Source organism: Gorilla gorilla, chromosome 14, assembly GCF_029281585.2.
Source record: "Gorilla gorilla gorilla isolate KB3781 chromosome 14, NHGRI_mGorGor1-v2.1_pri, whole genome shotgun sequence".
NCBI classification, from domain to species: Eukaryota; Metazoa; Chordata; class Mammalia; order Primates; family Hominidae; genus Gorilla; species Gorilla gorilla.
Genome location: NC_073238.2, coordinates 115,453,170 through 115,463,101, shown reverse-complemented (window position 1 = coordinate 115,463,101; position 9,932 = coordinate 115,453,170). Strand labels below are relative to the sequence as shown.

General features: G+C 45.1%; 1 long non-coding RNA gene across 1 annotated transcript; it reads left to right on the top strand.

Moving 5' to 3' along the window:
* Window positions 1-6,888: 6,888 nt before the first annotated feature.
* LOC129526080 (uncharacterized) lies at window positions 6,889-8,686 on the top strand. The gene is made up of 3 exons (XR_008670689.1): window positions 6,889-7,001; window positions 7,925-8,052; window positions 8,534-8,686. It is a non-coding gene; the product is annotated as an uncharacterized lncRNA (long non-coding RNA).
* The last annotated feature ends 1,246 nt before the right edge of the window (window positions 8,687-9,932 follow it).

Genomic DNA, 9,932 nt, shown 5'->3' with positions numbered 1-9,932 from the left:
ACTAGATATCTAACCAGGGACATTTTGATAAAATTGATCTAGGCTTGATCTTGGACTTACAATAAAATCAGTTTGTATCCTGGTTATTAAACAATATCAAGGACTGGTTTGAGCAGAATATTAAACTTATTTTATTGCCAATTATTGTCTACCAAGTATAATGTTGCTATTTAGCAATGTGCTTGGTTTTAAAGAAATGCTCCTTGGGGAAAAAAAGAGTCCTCTTTTAATTTTACTTCCCATAAGCCTAAATGCCTGACATAGCTATAGCAAAACCTTTAAATAAATCCATTTTGAATGTTTGTTGAGCCCAAAACAAATAATGTTTTAAAGTCATCCCCTTCCTACTTTACTGATATTCCTGAGACGTTTGCTGATTTTTAAATGTAGCATTCCATTTGTATTTATTTCCTTCCCTTGCCAAAAAGATTTTCTAATACTGCTATAGCAGCCAGGGAAATGCTCCAAAACACTATTCGGCTCTCTTGCACTGAGGAACTTATTTTCCTCCCAGTATTGACTCCTGGCCTACATCAGACAAACTTACCTTGGTGTGGTTTAGATTTGATAGCTAATTAGTTCTGTACTGGTGGCAAAGAGTTCATTCATTCAGAAGAGTTTTTTTGTTTGTTTGTTGAGACAGTCTCGCTCTGCTGCCGAGGATGGAATACAGTGGCGCAATCTCAGCTTACTGCAACTTCCGCCTCCCAGATTCAACCAATTCTCCTGCCTCAGCCTCCTGAGTAGCTGGGACTATGGGCGCACGCCACCAGGCCCAGCTCATTTTTGCATTTTCAATAGAGACAGGGTTTCACCATATTGGTCAGGCTGGTCTCAAGCTCTTGACCTCAGGTGATCCACCCGCCTTGGCCTCCCAAAGTGCTGGGATTACACGCATGAGCCACCATGCCTGGCCATATTCGGATGGTTTTTACAACTCAACAGATTGTCTTCCTTTATATTGTATCTTTTTTATGTTGCATGTTGCTTGCGGTATCAGCCTGATTTTTTGCTCAGTATATGATAGTTCTGCTGATGTTTTATTATTGTTTATTGGGTGAACATATCTTAAGAGTTTTCGGAAAACATCAAATTCAATGAATACATTTTCTTCATAACCCATTTGGAATTATTTCTAAAAAAGATTTTATATATATATGATTTATTATATATACAATCTGTTATATATGTGCATATTATACATGTAATATATAATATATATTATATATGATCATATATACATGTTATATGACTATATATAATTCCATATGTGTGCATATACATAACATATAATCATATAACTATTGTGATGATTATATAATATATATTATATATTTGTGTATATATTTATATATATATATACACAGAACTAGGATTTCCTTCATCTCCCAATGTGCTTTTTGTAGCAATAAAAACTGAATGTCTGTGTGTCACCCTGGCTCAGTTTTCTAAATGTGAGCTGCTATCCTGGAGTTCATATTCTGCACATTTCACGTGGCTTGAAGGCTTTCTAAAGTGTCCTGGATGGTTCTAGTAACTTGCAAATTTCCAAACTATGTCACAAAGATCTGAAGACAAAATTTGGGATTTTTCCACAAGTTTTAAATGGGATTGATGAAGGAGGGTTGCCATCAGACAATATGTCTGTTTCCAGGAATACAAACTCCAAGAGTCACCCCTATGCCTGCAAAGAGAAAAATCTGGTTACCTGCCCCTTTCCACTGTTTTTAGAGACGGGGGTAGAAGTCCTGGCTGCCAGGACCACTGATTTGCTGATTCCAAGAGTAACCCAGCACAGCAGTGAGGAGACCATGTGTGTCTTGAAAGGAGAGTTGTCAACTTGTCTTCCAGGAATGATTGTGATGCAGTGCAAAATTAACCTGGGTAGGGCAGGCCTCTGTGAGGTCTGAATCAAATATTCAAATGTATTCCTCTCCAGACTGGTGCAGAATTATTGTTGTCATTTTTGTTTGTTGGTTTTGGTTTGGTTTTTGAGTCTGAGTTTTGTTCTGTCACTCAGGCTGGAATGCAGTGGCATGATCGTGGCTCACTGCAACCTCCACCTCCCGGGTTCAAGAAATTATCCTGCCTCAGCCTACTGAGTACCTGGGATTACAGGTGCGTGCCACCAAGCCCAGCTAATTTTTGTATTTTTAATAGAGACGGCATTTCACCGTGTTGGCCAGGGTGGTCTGGAACTCCTGACCTCAGATGATCCACCCGCCTCAGCCTCCCAAAGTGCTGGGATTACAGGCATGAGCCACCATGCCCAGCCTGGTGCAGAATAATCAAAAATTCGCTCTGTACCTAACAGTAGCATGGCTCAGCCCAAAGCTTCCCAGCCTGATGATGAAAACATCACGTAGAAAGGTTCCAGAAGCCTAAATATCCTTTATACACGCCTTGTGTTACTCAGTCCCTCTTTCCCTCACAGAAATAAATTCATCTGCTCTGATGTGTGCTACTTCACACAAAGCCAGCTCTAATTGTTCTGCACCCTCTTTTGCTTTTCTGGGTGATTACAAATTGATTTTGGGGGGAGGCATTCTAGTCACTTCCAGCTACATCAGGTAAAGCGAGCTTCTCTGTAATTATTAAACTCATCTTTTGTCCTTTTGAGAGATGAGCGCAATAGCTGTCTCCCTGTGTAAAGGGAATTTTCCCCTCTTCCATTAATTCCCATGGTTAGTGGTTTTCACAATAAAATCCGTCGGTTCCGTTAGATGAGTTCTTTCATTCTCAAAAGAACAGGTCCAAATCATACCAGTCAAAGGTGCTGTAAATGAGAACATCCTTGGAAAACAAATGTTTTGTGCAAATGTAAGCACCCAGGGTGTATATTTGTGTTCAAGCCAATGCAACACATCTATTGAGGGTTTACGATGTTCCTGGCACATCACCACAGAGAAAACTGTCCTGCTGCCACACTCCCAGAAGCGCTTACATTCAAGCTAGCCACAAAAACATATTTCTGGTTCTAACAGCAGATGTGAAATTGTGAAACACATGCACACAAAAGGCAGGCAGCTTGAGGACCTGCGTGGTGGTCTAGGGACATCCTAAGGGCTGCCAGAGGGATGGAGATTGCTGCTCTCATCCCTGGGGAATTGGGGGAATCAGGCAAGAATTCTGCCTCTCTCCCTCTTGTGTATGACTGCAGATTGAAAGCAACTGTTTCCAACCCAATGACACGATCATAAGGCTGTTTAGATAAAATGTTTTATCTTCTAAAGATGATATTTACATTGTCTACTATCCAATACCAGAGGCCAACAACAAGGCTTTACAAATCCCACTTTCCCAGTTCCCAAATGCTGCGAGAACACATATGAAGCACAATTTAGTTTTTGATAGAATATAAACACCTTGCATGCTTCCAGATTTCTAGCACATGATATAGTAGAAATAAAGTGGATAGAGTAAGAGACAAGCTAAAGCCATATCTTTCTGGGGAAATGCCTCTGGAAATTGTTTTCTTCTGGAAATATGGGCCCTGTCTCCAAATGCCAACTAAAGTGAGTTAAATAGTCATGTATCTTAGTCAGTTCAGGCTGCCATAACAAAATGCCATAGACCGGGTAACTTAAACAACAAAAATTTATTTCTCTTTGTTTTGGAGTTGGGGAAGCCCAAGACCAAGGTGCCAGCTGACTCAGTTTCTGGTGAGGGCTCTCTTCCTGGCTTGCAGATGGCTTCCTTCCCTAGGTCCTCATTTGGCACAGAGAGAGTACATGAGCTCTCTGGTATCTCTCCTTATAAAGACACAAATCCTACTGGATTGGGGCTCCACCCTAAATGACCTCATTTACCCTTAATTCCTTCCTTATTTCTAATACATTGTGGGTGTGGTGGCTTACACCTGTAATCCCAGCACTTTGGGAGGTCGAGGCTGGAGGATCACTTCAGCCCAAGAGTTTAAGACCATCCTGGACAACATAGTGAGACCTCATCTCTTCAAAAAATGCAAATATTAGCCGGGTGTGGTGGTGCACACCTGCAGTCCCAGCTACCTGGGAGGCTGAAGGAAGAGGATCACTTGAGCCCAAGAGGTCAAGGCTACACTGAGCCATGATCATGCCACTGCACTCCAACCTGGGTGATCAAGTGAGACTCTGTCTCAAAAAAACAAAAAAAATACAGTCACACCGGGGGTTAAGGCTTCAACATATGAATTCAACATATGAATTAAGTGCTTCAACTAAACTAAAGGACATAGTTTAGTTCATAGCACCATATAATTCAAGGTTCCCAATTATTTCAACCAGAAAGAAATATCCTGCTGGTTGAGCAAAAGTGTCTTCTGTGAGTTATATAATGTAGGTAATTTCCTCAATTCTCTACTACATTTGGACCCTATCAATGCCATCCAGTTAGCAACGTGTGAATTAACACAAGTATATTGAGCAATGTAAAGAGCTTCAAGTATATCGGCAATGTAAAGGCTATTTTCTGTCCGTACCAATCAACTCCAAATTCTGCATTACAGTCTCGTCTGCTGCTGCAGGGAGCCCTGCAGTACTGGAAAACAGCCAGCAGCTGTCACGGATGCGCCAGCAGCTTCTGCTTCTCCATGTAATGCACGTCCCCCATGCCCCTAGCTTTGGGGACTTGCCGTTTGCCCCAGCACCGGCTGGCACAGGGATGTGTCTGTGGAGGGGTCTTTGCTATTGCTGCCCTCGCGGCAGGGTTTTGGATGATGGGATTCTGCACACTCGCATCTTTCGCTTCGGGGCATGTCATCCTGCTAAATGAAGAAGCCAGACAACCTTTGGGGTTCCTTAAGTGTCCAGGGCAGAGGAACACATGTATTCTCACCTTACATGGCTTTGCCTGGCTTTCTAAACAGCTGCCGTCCAATCACAGGAACAGCCCAGATGCCCTGGCAACCCAGAGTAGCAGTGGGCAGCAGATCTCAATGCCCCCCTGGCCCCCGTGAAAGGTTTGGAGACCTCTTGAGCTTGAGACCACCAGCAGAGGCAGCTGAGAGATGAACATCCAGCCTGCAGACACAGGGCACAGCACTGATGGAGAGCCCCGCCAAGGAAAATGAGAAACGATCTTTCCCTGAGCTTAGCCCAGCCCTTGTCCATTGTCTTAGAGAAGTTCCAAGCTTTCAGGCTCCAGAGGAAGCTCTGGCAGAACCCAAACGTGCTCTGCATGTTTCAGAAGTTCATCAAAGTCCTTCTCTCCTCAAAGCCCCCAGGCCCATGGAGCAGGAGGGGGGCGCGGAGGGGTGGGGGTACAGGGAGGTTGGATGGTGATGGATGAACTGCCAGGGAGGGACAGGAGAACACAGGGACGGCAGTCAGGCGGCCCAGACGGAGCACTCACCATACTAGACCTTCACCCAGGCCAGAGACAAATCTCTTTCCATGTGTGAGGGGTTGGGGACATGCCAGATTATGGGGAACTAAAGGAGAACAAGAAAATACGATTACTGTCATTTATTCTGTCCAAGTTCCACCTGGTAGCAGCCAAGAGGCTCACAGAAAGCTACAGACTTGTTCCTCCACCTCAAAACCCAGGAGGGACATTTCGATTCATAGCTGAAAAGCTAGCAGAAGAAAGAAATTTCCTTTTTGTTTTTAAAGCAAAACAAAACAAAAAAAAACTTTTTTAGACCTCTGGTTAAAGCAAAAAGCCTGAGGCAGGGAATAAGGAACACATTGCTGTCTAATCCAGCCACTGTGATGGCTGACTGCAGCAGCTGAGTGCAACAGTGTGCATATATTTGTGTGTGTGCTTATGTGTGTATGTGTATGTGGTTGTGGTTGCCTGCGTGCAGATGTCTGCTGGCAGGAGACTGGAGGTAAGTGGGGAATAAGATAGTATTTGTGTTAAATAAGATGATTTTCATATTCATCACGGGGGTAGGAGAGAATCTTTGTCTCATATTTGGGTGGTTTTCTCGCTTTCATACTTGTGGAATACCGGCAGTGTGCTACCGAGACCCCACACATTTGACTATGTCTCATCTGACATGACCTAGGAGGGACGCTGCCTCTCCTGGGCTCCCACCCCAATCTCTCCAGTCCCGAACACTATTCTGAGCAACACACATAAAAAGGCTTAGGAAACAACTTAGTCTAATTTATACTTCTGTAAAAGACGCTTATTCCATCACAATATCACACCTCCCTATAGGCCCTATCTCCAAACACAGGGGGATTAGGGCTTCAACATATAAAGGGGAAGGGGGACACCCAGTCTGTAGGTGGGGTTTGGGCATCTGTCATTTGTGTTAACAACTCTCCCAGGTGATTCTGCTGTGCCTAATGGCACATAATCCAGGGCTTGCGCCTAATGGCCCTGGGTTGGAGAACTCTAATTCCTGCCTTCCTTCCCATATGAGTAGCGCAGGCTTCCCGTGGAGTAGGCTGTCCTGCCCAGTACCTGGTCTTGCTCACTTGGCTGTGTTTGGTCATGGCCTCATCATGGGGTTCCAGACTCTGCTACTGCTGACCTACTGCTTACCAGCCTTGGAAAACTGGGCAAGTCATTTCCCTTCCCTTGGCCTCAGTCTCCTCATCTGACAGTGAGGGGCTTGCACAGAAGAGTCTCTGCAAAGTCCCAACTGACATAAAACTCTGATCCTTGAGAGTAACATTCTAGGGGCTTCCATTAGGCCCAATTCACAGTTTTAGCATGGAATTTTAAAAAGCATTCAGGGCTCCTTATCCCATTCCAACTAAGAATATACTATCGCCCATGCAAAATGCCCAACCAAAAAAGTGCCTGGCATGTCGCTGCCCTGTGAAATCTAGGTGTCAGGGAGATCAAAGTAGAGGTTGTCCTTTTTCTTTGAAGTCGGACATGCCATGTTCTTACCATGAGTCAAAATCCTTTCCTTATTCAGTTCAGGACACAGGTTTATCTCTGGCTTCCCGGGACTCATGGATTTTCTCCCCTGAACAAAGCATAGTGCGTCTCTACAACCTCTCCAGGCTCCTGGGTAGAGATGAGACTTTGGGAAGAATGTTGAACCATTTTCGCAGGCATGGGTAAGTGACATATAAGCCCTACACACCCAGTATCAGAAGCCAAGAAGGGGTGAGGAGGGAGGGGAGTTCACCTCTGCCCTTGCCGCCCTGGTTAGCTTTGTCCAGCCTCAGCAGACAAGACCCTCTCACTTCGTTTTGTCTTCCTAGGCCTGTTCCCGCTTTGCCTCCTCCTCTGCTCTTCTTGATGCTTGGAATGCTGCTCTTTTCTGTCTACATAAATATACTTATTTTCCAAAGCCTAAAGAGTATATATGAGGGACCAGGGAGAGTGAGAGGCAGAAGGAGGAAATTCTCTGAATCATTCCAGCCTACGTGATCTTCCTCTGCTATAAATTACTGTTGCACTTGTGATCCTGACCATTGGCATCCCCTATTCCAAGCCCAGAGAGGCAAGCACTGTGTGGGTTCTGCGCAGCACTGAATCCCTAGGGTCTGAAAGATGACCTGGCCCAGAGTGAGTGCTTGGAACTATTTGTGAAGTAGGGGAATGAGTGAGCCCCACAAGTCATCGTTACCTTACAGTCCCTGCCTCCTCTTGTGGTCTGTTTCAAGGACTGTGTCTTCATGCCTCGGTTCTAAGATAGACACAGACTGTTCACCTTTTTTTTTTTTGTTTTTTTTTTTTTTTTTTTTTTTTGAGATGGAGTCTCGCTCTGTCACCCAGGCTGGAGTGCAGTGGCGTGATCTGGGCTCACTGCAAGCTCCACCTCCTGGGTTCACGCCATTCTCCTGCCTCAGCCTCCCAAGTAGCTGGGACTACAGGCACCTGCCACCGCGTCTGGCTAAATTTTTTTGTATTTTTTAGTAGAGATGGGGTTTCCCCATGTTAGCCAGGATGGTCTCGATCTCCTGACCTTGTGATCCACCCGCCTCAGCCTCCCAAAGTGCTGGGATTACAGGCACTTTTTTCTTTTTATCTCCAGAACCTGCAAGGAGACTGGTCCACAGTATGCACTCAATGAATGCTGGAGTGAATAAATGAAGAGCCATGTTGGAACTGGCACTGAATGGGAGAACCTCCTGGGGAGGTTGATGGTGGAAATGCAAAAAGGTATGGAAGGAGAGCAGGCACAAGTCCACTTGTAGCCACCCAGATGTCCTGGGGCAGTGTGGCCTCCATGGGAGGGCTGTGATGGAGACTTCTTCCAGATAGTGTGTCAGCTGGCTTAGCAGGCACCTCTGGTGGCCCCTGCTGCAGCTGTGGACAGCAGTTGTGTGTCACTTTCTCTTGCTCTAGGCTTTGCCCAGTATATCTGCCTTCACCCACACCACTCTGATCCTACAGTGGGAGACCTGGGAAAGAGCCCACTCCATATATCTCCATGTGTTGCTTGAGAGTTCTGGGAGAAGCCACAGCTCCTGGAGCAACAGAGGAGAGACGCCTCTGCAAGACCACTTTCGGGTGGACAGAAGGGTTGGGCAGGATGGAGTCCCCTTGCCAACAACAGTGGCCCGTCCTGTAACCATCCCTTATACTGACTTTTCCTCCTTCCATCTCTCTCTCTCCCTGTCTCCCCACATATACTATTTAGGCTCTGAAAAATAAGTACATTTAGGTGGAGAGAGAGAGAAGAAAGCATAAAGAAAAGCAGAGGAGAGACAAAGAGGCAAGGAGCCTAGAAAGAGAAAAGGATGAGAGAGGCCGTTTGCTGCAGCCAGCTGTGTGGTTCATGGTGGAGCTTGTACGCTAAAAGGGTCACAGTCTACAGGACAAATCAGTGCAGGTACCAGACCCATGCTGATTATCAAACACTATAAATACAGGAGGAAGGGCAGGGAAGAGGGAGAGTCCAAACTTGCCTGGGCGCACGTGTGTGAGCAGCAGCCCCGGCAGAGCAGGCACCTCCGCAGGTCCCCTCCATTTAATAATGTGAGGCTGCATTGTCAAAGCCATCCACTCCAAAGCCATCACTTGTGGCTCTCAATCAGTTTTAGATTGGCTTAATCAATCCTAAACAAGAGGAGCCCCATGCCATTTTCATGGTGCATGGACTAAGACATAAATATGTAAGCAGTTTTATATTAACATTAATTAGCAGCAGTAGCCTGGAAGTGGTTAGCATAACACTGGGAATCGCTAATGGAATTGTGTATCTTTTTCCTGCACCATGAGCATTGAGAATCATGCATAATGTAAAAGCATAGATTGCAGCTGGTAGCAGCAGGCTGGATCACAGGAGATGATTTTGACTTTTTATGATCATGAAGAACTACCTTTCAATCAGGCCCCCAAAGCAAATACTAGCCTACAGCCCTGGGGGTGCAGAATCACACTACATAACAGTAAATAACAATCCTGCTCAGAGGCCCCAAAGCTGGGCTTTTTATTTATGTTCTGTCCATATTTATAGAGTCTAGAAGGAGTGCAGGCGGTGACAGAAAGCAGGTGCCACCTGACTGTAGGGGAGGCTGATTGAGACACGGGAGATGAGCTCAAACTGAGAACAGATAGCTGAGTTCTGGCTGGGCACAGGACGGTCAGCCTGGAGGCGTCATGGACGCACCACCTTCTATACTCAAAATTGCTCAGACTCAGGAAAGACGAGCTACTGGAGAAGCCAAGCCCATTTAATGGTTTCAGCTCATCTGGTAATAGGGCCTCATCAGTGGGTTAGAACAAGGAAAAGTGGGGAAAATTCTGGCAGTCTCCTCAATTTAGCCTTTTGGTCTCCATCACCTGCCTTTTCTCACCCACTACAATCTATTGCAGGGTTTTTTTCCAACAGCGATATTGAGATGTGATTCACCTACCATACAATTCACCCATTAATTAAATGGTTTGGCATCTATTACATTATTTGCAAAATTATGGTGAAATATACATAACAAAATGTACCATTTTCACCATGTTTAAGTATACAGTTCTGTGCATTACATACAGTCACACTGTTGTGCAGCCATCACCACTATCCATCTCTAGAACATTTTCAT